This window comes from Pristiophorus japonicus, chromosome 5 (genome assembly GCF_044704955.1).
Source record: "Pristiophorus japonicus isolate sPriJap1 chromosome 5, sPriJap1.hap1, whole genome shotgun sequence".
Lineage (NCBI taxonomy): Eukaryota > Metazoa > Chordata > Chondrichthyes > Pristiophoridae > Pristiophorus > Pristiophorus japonicus.
In genome coordinates, this window is record NC_091981.1 from 177,377,836 (window position 1) to 177,396,469 (window position 18,634).

Below are 18,634 nucleotides of genomic sequence, written 5' to 3' on the forward strand. Positions count from 1 at the left end.
CGAGGGTAGGAGCGGGGCGGGTCCGGCGGGACCTGGAGAATCCGGCGAGCAGCGGTAAGGAGCGGGGAATCCGGTGGGCGGCGGGCCGAGGTAAGGAGCAGGGGGGTCTGGTGGGCAACGGGTCCTGGGGAGTCGGCGGCGGCCTGAGGCGGGGGAGAGGTTGGCGGTGGCCCGAGGCGGGGGAGTCCAGTGGCGGAGTAGGAGGGGGCATCGGCTGGTCTGGATTCTGGAACATGTTCTGGATTCCAGAAGACCCCGCCACGGATCGTCCCGTATCCGGATTCTGGAACTCCGGAGTTTCGACGTTGTACCTGTACCAAAATGTATCATCTCACTTTTACTATGGCAAGGGGAAGCAAGAGGGTAAAGGAGAAGGGGAAGGAATCTGGGAAAGGAAAAATAGTGGGAAAGGGCAGTGATAGAGGGAAGGGAAGGGAATAGTGGGAAGGTGATGGAATAGGAGGAAATCGAAGAAACAGAGGAAGGAGTTGTAATTGTGGGAAGAGTGGGGAAATGCAAAGGGGAAGGGAATGATAGGGAAGGTGAAGAGGGTGTTCTTTTGCATGTCCAAGTAATTTGAATGCGTGGCTCAGAGGTTGGTTTGGGAGAAATTCGTGGGGCACTGGCACCAATACTCGGCAAAGGGAGAGCTGTTTCGTGGAGACGGACTACACCTGAACTATGCTGGGACCAGAGTTCTAACGAATCGAATAACTAGGGAGGTAGACAGGGCTTTAAACTAAATAAGGGGGTGGGTTGGGTGGGGTGGGGTGGGGTGGGGGAGAGTAGAGGACGGTCGCAGTACAGAGCAATCTAGAATGCTAAAGAGAAAAGAAAAGGAAGCAGGGCAGGAAAGTGATTGTGGTAAGGATAACCAGATGATGTCAGGAAGGGACAGAGAATACAAACAAAAGAGTGCACTAACAAGTAGGGTCCAGGTAAGAAAAAATAGCTAAGACAAATAAGGCTATAGTACTAAATAATGTTAAGATGTCTAATAATGTTAAAAAGACAAATTTAAAAGCATTGTATCTGAATGCACGAAGCATCTGTAATAAGGTAGATGAATTAACAGCACAAATAGATGTAAACGGATACGTTACAGTTGCAATTACAGAGACATCGTTGCAGGGTGACCAGGGTTGAGAACTGAATATCCAAGGATATTCAAAATTTAGGAAGGACAGGCAAAAAGGAAGTGGAGGTGGTGTGGAGTTGTTAGTAAAAGATGAAAATCAGAGCAATAATGAGAGAGGATATTGGCTCAGAAAATCAAGATGTAGAATCAGTCTGGAAAGAGCTAAGGAGCATCATGGGGCAGAAAACATCGATGAGAGTTGTCTATAGGCCTCCAAACAGTAGTGATAGTGTAGGGGATGGCATCAAACAGGAAATTAGAGATGCATGTAGCAAGGGTACAACAGTAATCATAGGTGACTTTAATATACATATAGACTAGCCAAATCAAATTAGTAATAATACTGTGGCAGATGAATTCCTGGAGTGTGTACGAGATGGTTTTTTAGACCAGTATGTTAAGGAGCCTACCTGGGAACAGACTATCCCAGATTGGGTATTGTGTAATGAGAAGGAGTTAATTAACAGTCTTGTTGTGCGGGGTCCTTTAGGGAAGAGTGACCATAACACGATTCCACCTTAATAAAAAGTTCAAAGTGAAGTAGTCCAATCCAAAACTAGAGTCCTAAATCTAAACAAAGGAAACTACGAAGGTACGAGGAATGAATTGGCTATGATAAATTGAGAAGATTCATTAAAAAGGCATGATGGTGGATAGGCAATGGCTAATATTTAAGGAACAAATGCATGAATTGCAACAGTTATAGAAACATAGAAAATAGGTGCAGGAGTAGGCTATTCGGCTCTTCGAGCCTGCACCACCATTCAATATGATCATGGCTGATCATTTTTGCAATTTTAGTACCCCATTCCTGATTTCTCTCCATACCCCTTGATCCCTTTAGCCATAAGGGCCACATCTATCTCCCTTTTGACTATATCTAACGAACTGGCCTCAACAACTTTCTGTGGTAGAGAATTCCACAGGTTCACAATTCTCTGAGTGAAGAATTTTCTCCTCATCTCGGTCCTAAATGGCTTACCCCTTACCCTAAGACTGTGGCCCCTGGTTCTGGATTTCCCCAACTTCGGGAACATTTTTCCTGCATCTAACCTGTCCAATCCCATCAGAATTTTATATGTTTCCATGAGATCCTCTCTCATTCTTCTAAATTCCAGTGAATATAGGCTAGTCGATCCAGTCTTTCTTCACATGTCAGTCCTGCTATCCCAGGAATCAGTCTGGTGAACATTCACTGCATTCCCTCAATAGCAAGAACGTCCTTCCTCAGATTAGGAGACCAAAACTGAACACAATATTCAAGGTGTGACCTCACCAAGGCCCTGTACAACTGCAGTAAGACCTCCCTGCTCCTATACTCAAATCCTCTCACTATGAAGGTCAACATGCCATTTGCCTTCTTCACCGCCTGCTGTACCTGCATGCCAACTTTCAATGACTGATGTACCATGACACCCAGGTCTCATTGCTCCTCCCCTTTTCCTAATCTGTCACCATTCAAATAATATTCTGCCTTCCTGTTTTTGCCACAAAGTGGATAATCTCCCATTTATCTACATTATACCGCAGCTGCCATGCATTTGCCCACTCACCTAACCATTCCAAGTCACTCTGAAGTCTCTTAGCATCCTCCTCACAGCTCACACTGCCACCCAGCTTAGTGTCATTTGCAAACTTGGAGATATTACATTCAATTCCTTTGTTTAAATCATTAATGTATATTGTAAATAGCTGGGGTCCCAGCACTGAACCTTGCGGTACCCCACTAGTCACTGCCTGCCATTCTGAAAAGGACTCGTTTATTCCTATTCTTTGCTTCCTGTCTGCCAACCAATTCTCTATCCATGTCAATACATTATCCCCAATACCATGTGCTTTAATTTTGCACACTAATCTCGTGTGGGACCTTGTCAAAAGCCTTTTGAAAGTCCAAATATACCACATCCACTGGTTCTCCCTTGTCCACTCTACTAGTTACATCCTCAAAAAATTCTAGAAGATTTGTCAAGCATGATTTCCCTTTCATAAATCCATGTTGACTGGACCGATCCTGTCACTGCTTTCCAAATGTGCTGCTATTCATCTTTAATAATTGATTCCAACATTTTCCCCACTACCGACGTCAGGCTAACCGGTCTATAATTCCCTGTTTTCTCCCTCCCTCCTTTTCTAAAAATTGGGGTTACATTAGTTACCTTGCAATCCATAGGAACTAATCCAGAGTCTATAGAATGTTGGAAAATGACCACCAATGCATCCACTATTTCTAGGGCCACTTCCTTAAGTACTCTGGGATGCAGACTATCAGGCCCTGGGGATTTATCGGCCTTCAGTCCCATCAATTTCCCTAACACAATTTCCTGACTAATAAGGATTTCCTTCAGTTCCTCCTTCTCGCTAGACCCTCAGTCCCCTAGTATTTCCGGAAGGTCATTCGTGTCTTCCTTAGTGAAGACAGAACCAAAGTATTTGTTCAATTGGTCTGCCATTTCTTTGTTCCCCATTATAAATTCAACTGATTCTGACTGCGAGGGACTTAAGCTTGTCTTCACTAATCTTTTTCTCTTCACATATCTATAGAAGCTTTTGCAGTCAGTTTTTATGTTCCCTGCAAGCTTACTCTCATACTCTATTCTTCCCCCCCCCCCCCTAATTAAACCCTTTGTCCTCCTCTGCTGAATTCTAAATTTCTCTCACTCTTAAGGTTTATTGCTTTTTCTGGTCAATTTATATGCCTCTTCCTTGGATTTAACATTATCCCTAATTTCCCTTGTTAGCCACGGTTGAGCCACCTTCCCCGTTTTATTTTTACTCCAGACAGGGATGTACAATTGTTGAAGTTCATCCATGTGATCTTTAAATGTCTGCCATTGCCTATCCACCGTCAACCCTTTAAGTATCATTCGCCAGTCTATTCTAGCCAATTCACGTCTCATACCGTCGAAGTTAGCTTTCTTTAAGTTCAGGACTCTAGTCTCTGAATTAACTGTGTCACTCTCCATCTTAAATGAAGAATTCTACCATATTATGGTCACTCTTCCCCAATGTCCTCGCACAACAAGATTGCTAATTAATCCTCTCTCTTTACACAACACCCAGTCTAGGATGGCCAGCTCTCTAGTTGGTTCCTCGACGTATTAGTCTAGAAAACGATCCCTTATACACTCAATGAAATCCTCCTCCACCATATTGCTACCAGTTTGGTTAGTCCAATCTATATGTAATTAAAGTCACCCTTTTTCTGGTGTAACCATGGCTAACAAAAGAAATTAAAGAAAGTATTAGATCCAAAGAGGAGTTATACAAAGTTGCCAGAAAAAGTAGCAAGCCTGAGGATTGGGAGCAGTTTAGAATTCAGCAAAAAAGGACCAAGAGATTGATTAGAAGGAAAAAATAGAGTACGAGAGTAAACTTGCAAGGAACATAAAAACCGACTACAAAAGTTTCTAAAAGTATGTAAAAAGAAAAAAGATTAGTGAAGACAAATGTAGGTCCTTTACAGGCAAACAGGAGAATTTGTAATGAGGAATAATGAAATGGCAGAACAATTAATTAAATACTTCAGTTCTGTCTTCATGGAAGAGGACACAAATAACGTCCCAAAAGTGTTCGGGAACCAAGCATCTAGTGAGCAAGAGGAATTAAAGGAAATGATTATTAGTAGGAAAATAGTGCTGGAGAAACTAATGGGACTGAAGGCCGATAAATCCCCAGGGCCTGATGATTTGCATCCCAGATTCTAAAAGAGGTAGCCATGGAAATAGTAGATGCATTGATTGCCATCTTCCAAAATTCTATAGATTATGGAACAGTTCCTGCAGATTGGAGGGTGGCAAATGTAACCCCACTATTTAAAAGAGAGAAAACACAGGGAACTACAGATCGGTTAGCCCAACATCAGTTGTAGGGAAAATGCTAGCGTCTATTATAAAAGATGTGGTAACAGCACATTTCGATAATATCAACAGGATTAAATAAAGTCGACATGGATTTATGAAAGGAAAATCATGTTTGACAAACCTACTGGAGTTTTTTGAGGATGTAACTGATAGAATAGATAGATAAGGGAGAACCAGTGGATGTAGTGTATCTGGATTTTCAGACGGTCTTTGATAAAGTCCCACATAAGAGGTTAGTGTGCAAAATTAAAGCACATAGGATTGGGGGTAATGTATTGGCATGTATTGAAAATTGGTTAACTGACAGGAAACAGAGTGTAGGAATAAACAGGTATTTTTTGGGGTGGCGGGCAGTGAATAGTGGGGTAACCACACACAGGGATCGGTGCTTGGGCCCCAGCTATTCACACTACATAGATATATATATATATATATACACACACATACATATATATCTCTGCTGACGACACAAAAATAGTGAGTTGTGAGGAAGATACGAAGACGCTGCAAGGCGATTTAGATAGGTTGAGTGAATGGGAAACACATGGCAGATTCAGTATAACGTGGCTAAATGTGAAGTTATCCACTTTGGTAGGAAAAACATAAGGACAAAGTATTATTTAAATGGCTTGGAAAGTGTCGATGTACAGAGGGACCTGGGTGTCCTTGTACATCAGTCATTGAAAGCAAACATGCAGGTGCAGCAAGCAGTTAGGAAGGCAAGTGGTATGTTGGCCTTCATTGCAAGAGGATGAGAGTACAGGAGCAAGGATGTCTTACTACAGTTATACAGGGCCTTGGTGAGACTGCACTTGGAGTAGTGTGTGCAGTTTTGGTCTCCGTACTTAAGAAAGGATATACTTGCCATAGAGGGAGTGCAGCAAAGGTTCACCAGGCTAATTCTTGGGATGGCAGGACTGTCGTATGAGGAGATTGGGTCAACTAGACCTGTATTCACTAGAGTTTAGAAGAATGAGAGGGGATCTCATTGAAACGTATAAAATTCTGACTGGGTTGGATAGACTGGATGTTTCCCCTGGCTGGGAAGTCTAGAACAAGGGATCACAGTCTCCGGATATGGGATAGGAAATTTAGGACCGAGATGAGGAGAAATGTTTTCACTCAGAGGGTGGTGAACCTGTGGAATTCTCGACCACAGAAGGCTGTGGAGGCCAAGTCACTGAATATATTTAAGAGGGAGATAGTTTTCTAGAAACAAAAGACATCAAGAGGCATGGGGGAAAAGCGGGAATATCGTGTTGAGATAGAGGATCAGCTATAATCATATTGAATGGTGGTGCAGACTCAAAGGGCCGAATGGCCTACTACTGCTCCTATTTTCTATGTTTCTATGAAAATATACAAGAATGAATTTTAACAGCTTTATTCAGGTTAAGTTTAACTCTTAAGCTATTTTAAAGGTTCAGTTAGGCACGTGAGCTGTGGCCTGACTACTTCCTGAAGCTTCAAATTTTCTTTCTTTGTACTCCTTAAAAGCTCTTGCTGCTAGGGAATGGAACTCTTGCCATATTTGGGACTCAGTATCAGCTAGCCAGATGTGGAGTAAAACTCTTTCTATTCCAATAACATGCTTTAGCCCCAAATTAAGAACAGCAACCTCTCCTGCAACAGAGTGACAATTTTCCATTCTCACAACAGCCACCCTTTGACCACTGAGTGGGGTTGCCTGTTAGTGTCGAATTAGGAACCATTTTGGGCTCTAGGCCATACCCATTGTTATATTTAATGGTTTCATTTAACTGTTTTACTGTAGACATTTTTAGCTTCCATGTTTCAGACTACTGGCATCGGTGAATCTTAACTCCCTACACTCTCAAGTATACTTTCACTTTCTCTGACATCTAGGCAACTTACTGTAAAGTGCACAGAATAATGGAGATACAACAATTCTTTTTTTTTTAAAACTAATTTCAGCTTTCGGTTTGATCCTGTGCCTTCACAGGACCTACCTTGTTTGGAGAAGACAGGTGAAAAAGAATACACTCTATCTTCATTTATGCTTTAAGTGCAAAACATATTTATTAAATAGTTACAGTATGTACAGAATGAAGCAATTACAAAGGATTTTACAGTAGTCAAACTTTGCTAGCTCCTCATAATAAAAAGCAGTTCACAACTCTTGTGCTAAACCTTACTGAAATCAATTTTCTTACATATTGATTTATTTTCCATCTCTCTAGTTTCTCTCCTGTCTCACCTAATACCCTTCCCAGCTCATCTCATTCATGAGAACCACCTGTGCTCCCATAACCCCATTGCACCTAAAGTGCTGACTAGCCAAATTCCAATCCTGGCCCCCATGCTACTGGACGTTGTAAATGGTTCCCTCATCAGCACACTAACTCTCCCTTTCAAAACCACCAAAATCACCCCCTATTCAAAAACCACACCCTCAAACCTTGTAAATATTCACCCCATCTCACACCTCCCTTCCTTTTCAAAGTCCTCAAAATGTGTTATCCTCTTCCAAATCTCTCTCGTAATGCCTTGTTTGAATCTTTTCCAATTAGCTTTCTACCCCTCCCATAGCACCACAACAGCCTCAACTCAAGTCATAAACAACATTGTCTACAACTGTGACCGTGGTGCATTATCCCCCTCTCCTGCTCCTTCTCAACCTCTCTGCAGCCTTTAACATGGTCAATCACATCATCTTCCTCCAATGCTTCTCCTGCATTGTCAAGCTCAGTGGGGCTGCCCGCCATTGGACTCACCTAGCTGAGCATAGCAAGAGTATCTTCACCCTCACACCACAACTTCTAGAGACCCCCAAGGATCTATCCTTGTGTCCTCCTCTTCCTCATATACATGCTGCTCCTTGGCAATATCATTCGCAGACATAGGGTCAGCTTCCACAGGTACACTGACAACAGCCAGCTCTACCACTCCATCGCCTCTGCATCAGACTGCTTGTCCGATATAGAGCCTTGGATGAGCCACTATTTCTCCAGCTAAACATTGAGAAGCCCGAAGCTATTGACTTTGCGCTTCACCACAATTTCTGCACCCCTGCCACCAATTCCATTCCCCTCCCCAGCCACTGTCTCAGGCTAAACCAAACTGTTTGTAACCATGATGGCTTATGGAGTCGAGTGAGCTTCCGACCCCAAATCTCCTCCATCACAAGAACCACCCTTTCACCTGTGCCGTTATCTCAGCTCATACACTGATGAAATCCTCAGCCAGACATTTGTCACATCCAGATTCGACGATTCCAAAGTTCTCCTGGCTGGCCTCCCATAGACCATAGCACATCCAAAACAGTGTTATTTTTACAATTTTGTAAGTCACAATAAACCTGAATATTTTTGGTCAGCCGTGGCTCAGTTGGTAGCACTCACGCCTCTGAATCAGAAGATTGTGGGTTCAAGTCCAACTCCAGAGACTTGAGCACAAAAATCTAGGCTGACACTTCAGTGCAGTACTGCGTCGTCAGAGGTGTCGATTTTCAGGTGAGACGTCAAATCGAGGTCTTGTCTTCTCTCTCAGGTAGACGTAAAAGATCCCATGGCACTATTTTGAAGAAGAGCAGGGGATTAAACCCTGGTGTCCTAGCCAATATGTATCCCTCAATCATAGAATGGTTACAGCACAGAAAGCGGCCCATCGAGCCCACGTTGGCTCTCTGCAAGAGCACCTCAGCTAGTCCCACTCCCCCGCCCTTTCCCCGTAGCACTGCAAATTCCCAATCAACATCACTAAAACAAATTATCTGGTCATTATTCACATTGCTGTTTGTGGGAGCTTGCTGTGCGCAAATTAACTGCCGCGCTTCCAACTTTACAACAGTGACTGCACTTTAAATGTACTTCATTGGCTGTAAAGTGTTTTGGGATGCCCAGAGGTCATGAAAGGCACTATATAAATGCAAGACTTTCTTTCTTTTTTTTTTAAGGCGGGTGTCCAAACTATTGTCTTTGTGGGCCAGTGGTGCATACCATGGCGCCTCAGAAGCCACTTATGAACTTTAATCTATGTTCACAATAATATGTAAATATCTCAAGTTCTGACAGGAATATTCTGATATAGAATTTATCCACCAATAAGGCAACAACGCTAACAGCCGATTCCAAATCTCCAAGAGTATGATATTCACATGATGAACCAAGGAATACAAAATACTTCAACAAGGAAAAATTGAACTGAGTTGCCTGAACTTCAAGGGCTGGATTACTGGGGGTTGTGGTTGTGGGGGGCAGAGTTTGGACACCCCTGCTTCAAGCTATGGAAGTAAATGTTATGACATGTTTACAAGTGACCAGGATCCACTGGGTGTAGTAAATACAGAGAGGGCATACTGCATTCATTGGTGCCAAGTTACGTAACGAGGGAGTCATGGGTTGATGAATTGGACACACGACAGAAACTGATATAGGGAACGTGAACAGTAATGAAAGATTTACATATAACTAAGGGGTAATTTTGCCTCACAAATTTAAACCTATACCAAATTTTAGCACACAGCCAAGTACATCTGTCTAGGTGGAGTGGATGGGTCTGGTGCCTACACCTGTTGACAGAATGGGAGAAGACTACAACTCCATCTACTAATGGGGCCTGGCAAAAACCACAACATACAGTTCCAGGATGTGTGGGATCATTGGCACATTTAGAGCGTTGGCACGCAGCTAGATGACCACATAATACAAGCATGCCACCAGCTTGCTTGAAGCTTTCCAGGGCACTGCAAGATATCTGTTGTAGAGGGGACTCAAACCTAGACATACTGGTTTAACTAGAAAATAGTTGCTTTAGTTGGGGCGAGTCATTTTGAGTGGCACCAATCCAGGAAGGCATTGGAAAAATGTTTGATGCCATTCAGCATGCCGCTGCCAGGCTAACCTAGCCATCCGCTGACTGGCACCAGACACTCTCCGAGCACAGTGGTGCCCACACAGATGTGCCACAAGGCAACACGGGGGGATTTGTGCCACTAAACTCAGGCATTTGCATTTGTCCCCGTTTCACCCGCAGCATGTTGTAGATGGACCCAAGCACCAGGGCCCGCTTTACAGAAACCGACAAACTCCTGCAACTTTGTGTAAAGAGACACAAAATAAAAGACGTACCTCCGGCCCCAGCCGCGGCCGGCCGTGGCTCAAAATCCCGACACAAACTGCGCTCCCGATTGACGGAAATTGCCACAACTTGACAGGCCAGTCACTTCCGGTGTCACCTCAATACAAACCCCCGAGCACAAGACGCGGCTCGAGCGGGGCCAGGCGACGCAGTCCAGGACAGCAGCAGCAAGGCCCTGTATCGCTGTAGACTGGCATCCTTATATTGCTTGGATTGCAAACTCTGCAAATCATCCAAAGAAAATGTCTCGCCGTATTGTTTACTTCTGTCTCCCCATTCCCCCACCCCCCCGCAACTATTTTAACCAGGTCAGTTTACACTAAGGATTATTCCAGGTAACAGTCCTTTTAACACCTAGTGAGTTATGTTGCTGTGTTTAAATAATGCAGATACCAGCATACAGAATCCAAAAGTCGCTATAATAAAATGTGTGTAGAATGCCACTGCAGGTATGTAATTCATTTACGCCATGTATAGATATGGTTACACCCTCAACTTTGCCATTTCACGTTGCCTCTTTACTCTGATGGTCTTGATTACGGACAGGATCCTCTCAGACGGCTTCCATGTATCCATCACTACCAAGGACGGATTAAGGGTGCCTTGGGCCCCGGGCAGTACCCCGGCCATGGGCCCCCTACTCCCATTCACACCCTGCAGTAAATGTCATTAGTGAGCTAAGTCACAGGGCACTATACTGAGTATGCATCAGGTCCAGGTCAGGTCTACATCTCGGGTTATGTTCTTATTGATACGACACTCATTTCATATTTCATTATGTTTCCAAACAATCAAACCGATACCTTGATGAAACCCTATATAAACAGAGCACAACAACGCTTTAATTTTTAAAAATCCTTACATTTTGAAACTAAATCAACAATGACAATTTACAACAGGACGGCACAATTTTTTTGGAAGCTCATCATTTGTCATTTGCATTCCATTTTCTCCACAGAGACAACTACAAGTATAACATTACATTGGTCTTTTCCTAGATTTTTGTCGGCTAAACTTGTCAATGATTTTCGAGAAGTCAAGTCCTCTCAGTACTTCGCTGTCGATGCTCATGATTGAAAGACTATTAAGTCGATCTTGTCCCATTTGGTTCCTGACCTCATCCTTGATGCATTTTAGTTTCGAGAAGGATCGTTCATCACTGAAATTTGATACCATCATCGACAGATAGATCTGAAGAGCTATTTCATAACCTTCCGATTGTACTAGGGGACAGTAGGTCTAGTGAGAAGGAAGAACTGAAGGATATCCTTATTAGGTGGGAAATTGTGTTAGGGAAATTGATGGGATTGAAAGCCGATAAATCCCCGGGGCCTGATAGTCTGCATCCCAGAGTACTTAAGGAAGTGGCCCTCGAAATAGTCGATGCATTGGTGATCATTTTCCAACAGTCTATCGACTCTGGATCAGTTCCTATGGTCTGGAGTGTAGCTAATGTAACACCACTTTTTAAAAAAGGAGGGAGAGAGAAAACAAGTAATTATAGACCGGTTAGCCTGACATCAGTAGTGGGGAAAATGTTGGAATCAATCATTAAGGATGAAATAGCAGCGCATTTGGAAAGCAGTGACAGGATTGGACCAAGTCAGCATGGATTTATGAAAGGGAAATCATGTTTGACGAATTTTCTGGAATTTTTTGAGGATGTAACTAGCAGAGTGGACAAGGGAGAACCAGTGGATGTGGTGTATTTGGACTTTCAAAAGGCTTTTGACAAGGTCCCGCACAAGAGATTGGTGTGCAAAATCAAAGCACATCATATTGGGGGTAATGTACTGACGGGATAGAGAACTGGTTGGCAGACAGGAAGCAGGGAGACGAGATAAACGGGTCCTCTTCAGAATGGCAGGCAGTGACTAGTGGAGTGCCGCAGGGCTCAGTGCTGGGACCCCAGCTCTTTACAATATACATTAATGATTTAGATGAAGGAATTGAGTGTAATATCTCCAAGTTTGCAGATGACACTAAACTGGGTGGCAGTGTGAGCTGTAAGGAGGACGTTAAGAGGCTGCAGGGTGACTTGGACAGGTTAGGTGAGTGGGCAAATGCATGGCAGATGCAGTATAATGTGGATAAATGTGAGGTTATCCATTTTGGGGGCAAAAACACGAAGGCAGAATATTATCTGGATGGTGGCAGATTAGGAAAAGGGGAGGTGCAACGAGACCTGGGTGTCATGGTTGATCAGTCACTGAAAGTGGGCATACAGGTACAGCAGGCAGTGAAGAAGGCAAATGGTATGTTGGCCTTCATAGCTAGGGGATTTGAGTATTGGAGCAGGGAGGTCTTACTGCAGTTGTACAGAGCCTTAGTGAGGCCTCACCTGGAATATTGTGTACAGTTTTGGTCTCCTAATCTGAGGAAGGACGTTCTTGCTATTGAGAGAGCGCAGCGAAGGTTCACCAGACTGATTCCAGGGATGGCTGGACTGTCATATGAGGAGAGACTGGATCAACTGGGCCTTTGTTCACTGGAGTTTAGAAGGATGAGAGGGGATCTCATAGAAACGTATAAGATTCTGACGGGACTGGACAGGTTGGATTCGGGAAGAATGTTCCCGATGTTGGGGAAGTCCAGAAACAGGGGCATAGTCTTAGGATAAGGGGTAGGCCATTTAGGACTGAGATGAGGAGAAACTTAGAGAGTTGTTAACCTGTGGAATTCCCTGCCGCAGAGAGTTGTTAATGCCAGTTCATTGGATATATTCAAGAGGGAGTTGGATATGGCCCTTACGGCTAAGGGGATCAAGGGGCATGGAGAGAAAGCAGGAAAGGGGTACTGACGGAATGATCAGCCATGACTTATTGAATGGCGGTGCAGGCTCGAAGGGCCGAATGGCCTACTCCTGCACCTATTTTCTATGTTTCTATGTTTGGGTGAGGGCGTGTGTATGGAGGAATTGGTATATTCTCAGCTCTGCTGACTTAGTTTTTTTGACACAAATTGAGGTTTGAAGCCCTGTTGAGGATGCCACCAAGCTAGAAAACTGATGAATTCATTTTCAATCATAGGTTCCAGATCTTTGGGATAGGAGCGGGTAAGATTTTCTGCAGCTTGCTTGATCTCATGAGTCGAGAGAGTGGCTAGCTTGGACAGGAATCCAAACTTACAGTTGATTTCCTTTCACGCTTCAAGGCGGTGTTTCAAGGTACTGATCAGTTGATCAATGATGATAAGGAACACTTCAATTTTGAATTTCTCCTTGGGTGACAGCACAGTGTTTACGGCATCTCCATTGTCATGGTGAAGGTTGTGTACCTGGACACGTCTCTGACCTGAATTGTACTTGTGGCCACACAGTTTAATCCCTAGGTTTTTGAAGTCCTCAAACTCTGTTCACTGGGTCTTGACAAAATTGACAAGGGAATCGAGTAAGGAAACCATGACATTCAGATTCAAGCTGGTCTCTTGAATCGAGAGATTGGTCAGGTGAAAGCGCTTCAAGATTGTGTTCCAAATAACAATGAATCCAGTTCACCCAGTTTGTCAAGAATCAACTGAGCTTCATTTCAGCATTCAACTTTCTGTTCAACGTCAGTTGCCAGGGATTCCAGCATTCACATATGGGAGTGTAACCTTTGAGCAGGGCTGACACTGCTTCATACCTTGCTGACCATTGAGTAGCAGAAAGCTGTTTGACGACAGACAGCCCTAAAGGCTTGAGTTTTTCAGAAAGCAGTTGCCTAGCGATACGTCGATACAGAGAGAAAAGTGTACAACTTTTGTACAGTGTTAAAAAATCTGATGATCACTGGGCAGCATTCGGCACTGTTTTCCCCGCAAGGTTGAGTGAGTGCTATGCATAGTATAAATGTCGCATGTGGGCATTGCTCTTTGATGATAGTTTGGACATCAGTATATTTCCCACTCATATTTGAATTCCAATTATGCTCATTTTTGCATGCGAAGGTTCTGGTTATCTCGTCGCCAAATGTTGTGTATGCAATAACTCAATAGACTGAATGCTGTAAACTCTGAACAAGTACAAACCTGGCTCTACTTTATTAGGGCCCAAAGTGATTACATTACAAGATGGCTGGCCTTTTATACCTGGGCCGCACATATGTGCGCACAGCCCAATGACCTCCGACAGTGGCACCACCTGGTGGCTAGTAAACCCAAGCATTTGGACTTGGAGCTCCAACTCGGCCAGCTCCGGGTTCGGTGCCACTAGTGGTTTTGTTGTTGAAGTTGACTGCACAGTGTTCTCTTGGCCTTCATCTTCATGATCTTGAGTTTTTAGTTGGAAAAATTATCTAGTTTAAGCAGTTTAGCTACTTCTTGTCTCTTTTGCTCTTCGTGTTGCATACACAACATTTGGCGACGAGATAACAAGAACCTTCGCATGCAAAAATGAGCATAATTGGAATTCTGGAGCGATTCGGGGAGGGAGAAGTTTGGGCAGACTTTGTAGCCCGCTTGAACCAGTACTTCGTGGCCAACAAAATGGAGAAAGCGGCAGACGCAGTTCGGCGCCGGGCGGTCCTCCTCACGGTTTGCAGTCCGAAAATCTATGGACTCATAAAGAATCTTCTCTCGCCCTTAAGTCCAACGGACAAGGACTATGAAACACTGTGTGCTCTGATACGTGACCATCTCAAACCAGTTGAAGGCATCATCATCTCAAGATATCGATTCTATACGCACGTTCGTTCTGAGGATTAGGATGTATCAGAATTCGTTGTCAACCTAAGATGTCTAGCTGCACAGTGTAAGTTCGAACCAGAGGTCACAGTCTGAGGATAAGGGGTAAGCCATTTAGGACCGAGATGCGGAGGAACTTCTTCACCCAGAGAGTGGTGAACCTGTGGAATTCTCTACCACAGAAAGTTGTTGAGGCCAATTCACTAAATATATTCAAAAAGGAGTTAGATGAGGTCCTTACTACTAGGGGGATCAACGGCTATGGCGAGAAAGCAGGAATGGGGTACTGAAGTTGAATGTTCAGCCATGAACTCATTGAATGGCGGTGCAGGCTAGAGGGGCCGAATGGCCTACTCCTGCACCTATTTTCTATGTTTCTATGTTTCTAGCTGGTGCGCTTTCCTTTTTTTTGCCCCCGATTTGTGTGTAGAATGCATCTCTAGAAAAAGGGCATCTAGAATCTGTTTACATCAAGTCAAGAATAACATACACCTGAGCCCTCGCGGCTTCGCTCCATTCTTGCTTGTCACTTATGTCAATACTGTTTATCCTTACCCTTAATTCGACCCTGTATGGGCTCCACTCTAGGCATAGGCCCCAGGTGACTGCCCCATCTACCCCACCGCCCCAACCCCCCCAGCCCTTAATCCGTCCCCGATCACTACCCATGTTCTCCTACCATAGGGCTGTCAAACTCATTTGGTCGGCCTGTCCTGACATCCTGGCACTTGGCATGGGCCACATTTAGCGAAATTTATTTGGACACACAGGTAGAAATTTGTATGTGTTCCACCCATTTTGTGGGCATAAAAGGGGCGCAGTGTATACCAATTTCTGGACGCAGAGTCCTGCAGCTAATCTGCACCAGCAGCATGGCCACCACCATGATGGTCATCACTGTTTTTAGGTAGCCAAATCATCGTTGGATCAATTTACAACAACTTATTTTTCCATTTCTACAGTGGTCTAAAGTCCGGTCCTTAAAGGGTCCACAGGAGGTTGGTGAAGAAATGGTAGTGAAAGAGTGCCTCTCCCAGCTGCACAGCATTACAGCGGGCTGCTGGCGGCCCACACTCAGTCCTCCTGTATTTCTTTCCGCCCGCCACCCTTATCGGCGATGCAGTTGGCCCAAATTTGATTGGCAACACCGGGTGAGCTGCCTCTGCGGGTGCAACAGGCACCAGTAACTCATGTCTATTATTAAAATGAAGCCCAAGGCCCAATTCAGACGAGCCTGGGGTCCCACAATCATTGCGAGATGCAGAGCGAGGAGCTGACAATTCAGTCTGGGACGTCAGGCCCAGGACTAGTTTGAGGTATTTGTTGTTCTGAGAGAGAAGCTGATGGAGCGTGGCTGCAGGTTGCAGCTGTGCCTCTCCTCTCCCAGCCTGACGTGAATGGCGTCATTTGGAGCTTATTATGTAAAATCTATCTCATTTCCCTTGTTCCCCATTTGTCCATCAGTGGAAACAATCTTTCACTATTTACCCACAGTAAAGTCCCCAGGTTTCACTCACCCCTTTATTGGCTGCTCCTCTCCTAGTGCCCCTCCCACTCACCACGATGTTGCTGCTGCTTCCGGCTCTGCAGGAAACGTTGGACCACACCCACACAACCACCCCATTCCCCAATCCTCTCCCCCATCCCCACCGCCTCCCTGCCAAAATCTCAACCCGCAGTCCCCAGTCTCCCTTTCTTCCCCAGCCCCAGTCCCCTATCACCCTTTGCCTCTCTCCCTAAGTTGCTAAGTTACAACTGCACTTTCAAACTCCTAAGTGCCCAGCCTTTGGCCCTCCATTTGCGATGCTATCCATTGGTGAGTGTGAGCAGGAGCTGGGACACCAATATAAGCACCACAGACTTCAGAACCAAAAAAGGCAAGTTATTGGAGCAACTGATTTTAGTTGCAAAGCGTTTTTGGGACATCCTGAGGTCATGAAAGACAGCATATAAATGCAAGTCTTTCTTTTCTTTGATTTACCTAATTGTCAGATTGTGTTAGCTCAAAACTGTAGGAAACTGGAAAACTAGTTTTGAAAACTGGAAGAAATTTATACACAACATACACATGGAAGATTTGTTTCTGATATATAAAAATAAATGTAACCTGATTTTGTGTCTCATAACTGATTGTAATTGCTGTATATTAACTTAAATTTATGACGGTGCCAGTTTCAGAATTAACAATAAATGTCAATAAAAAGGCTGTACTCCTTTGAGAGGAGTTTGTTGTGATCAGCAATGGTTAAGGTGTGATCTTAATCTGAAACTAATGTGGCACTTAACACAATACACACAAAGTTTAAATGTTAAAACCCACAATTATTGGGAGCAAGAATTTTGGTTTATTATCTTTTTAAAAATCTAGTGGGTGTAAAGCATGCGTGTGTTTTCAATTAAAGGACTTTTTATATAAATTGAAATAATTTCATTTAATTGAACTTCTCTATGATGTTTTGGAAAGCTGTTTATTTCTACAAAGTGCATCAAGGTGGAATGTAATTTGTTCCATCGAAAATAATGTTTTTTTTTTCATTTTTTTCCCTTTTCTTTTAGATTGCCACGCACTGTTCCCTGGCTGAGAGGACAGGCAGGCAGATGACTTGAATGAGCTTGTCTCTAACGTTTTAGACAAAACCTAAATACCTTGATGCTAATATGAGCTGTCACTGAGCGAGCTCTGTCTAGTATCAGGCAGTCCACATATATAATGCAGTATAGTGCCTATGACAGTTATCCAGATGACAAATGTCAGAATTGTTCAATAATCCAAATATAGAAAAATGGATTGTCAGGATAGGTTGCAACAAGCATACACAGTTCTGAGTTGGTTTCCAGCTGGCATATGCAGAATGCATATCTATTCATGCACATACTACCTCCCTAACCCAAGATGGGGCATCATATATATTAGTAATTCGTTCCAAGGCATTGATTATTTTATATAGAATAAAATAATAGAATATAGAATAAAAACAAAAAATGCTGGAAATACTCAGCAGGTCAGGCAGCACCTGTGGAGAGAGAAACAGAGTTAATGTTTCAGGTTGATGACCTTTCGTCAGAACTGAAAAAAGTTAGAAATATAACAGACTTTTAAGCAAGGGGGGTGGGGAGGAAAGAACAAAAGGGAAAGTCTGTGATAGGGTGGAAGACAGGAGAGATTAAATGATGAAAGGGATGATAGTGCAAGGCAAAGGAAGATGGTAATAGGACAAGTAAAGAAGCAAAAGATGTGTCTAGAGGAGGTGTAAATGGGAATGGCAGAATCATTACCAACAGCTGCTGTCCTAAAAAATGGGGGCAGTGGTAATGATCTGAAATTGTTGAACTTAATGTTGAATCCGAAGTGTCTAATCGAAAGATGAGAATTTTAGCTATAAGGTAAGATTGGATAGGCTGTGGTTGTTTACCTTGGAACAGAGGAGGCTGACGGGAGATTAAATTAAGGTGTATAAAATTATGAGGGGCCTAGATGGAGTGGATAGGAAGAACTTATTTCCCTTAGCAGAGAGACCAATAACTAGGAGCTATAGATTTAAAGTAATTGGTAGGCGGTTTAGAGGGGAGTTGAGGAGAACTTTTTTCACCCAGTGGATGGTGGGGGCCTTCCACTCACTGACTGAAAGGGTGGTAGAGACAAAAACCCTCATCACATTTAAAAAGTACTTGCAAATGCACTTGAAGTGCCATAAACTGCAAGGCCGACCAAGAGCGGGAAAGTGGGATTAGACTGGATAGCTCTTTTTCAGCCGGCGTGGATATGATGGGCCGAATGGCCTCCTTCTGTGCTGTAAGCTTCTATGATTCTATAAGGTGCTGTTCCTCGTGCTTCATTGGAACAGTGTAGGAGGCTGAGGTCAGAGTGGGAGTG

The 18,634-nt window shown here is 43.8% G+C and overlaps 1 protein-coding gene across 2 annotated transcripts in view; it reads right to left on the reverse strand.

The window, feature by feature from the left end:
* Positions 1–10,177, reverse strand: part of stx17 (syntaxin 17) — a 156,515-nt gene extending 146,338 nt beyond the window's left edge. The window contains exons 1-2 of one of the 2 annotated variants that reach the window (XM_070881122.1): positions 10,089–10,158; positions 8,318–8,532 (exon numbers count right to left, since the gene is read on the reverse strand). The gene's annotated coding sequence lies outside the window, so the exon portion shown is untranslated. Of the gene's footprint in view, positions 1–8,317; positions 8,533–10,088 lie in introns of both variants that reach the window. The other variant, XM_070881121.1, reaches the window with a different exon arrangement.
* Between the last annotated feature and the right edge of the window lie 8,457 nt (positions 10,178–18,634).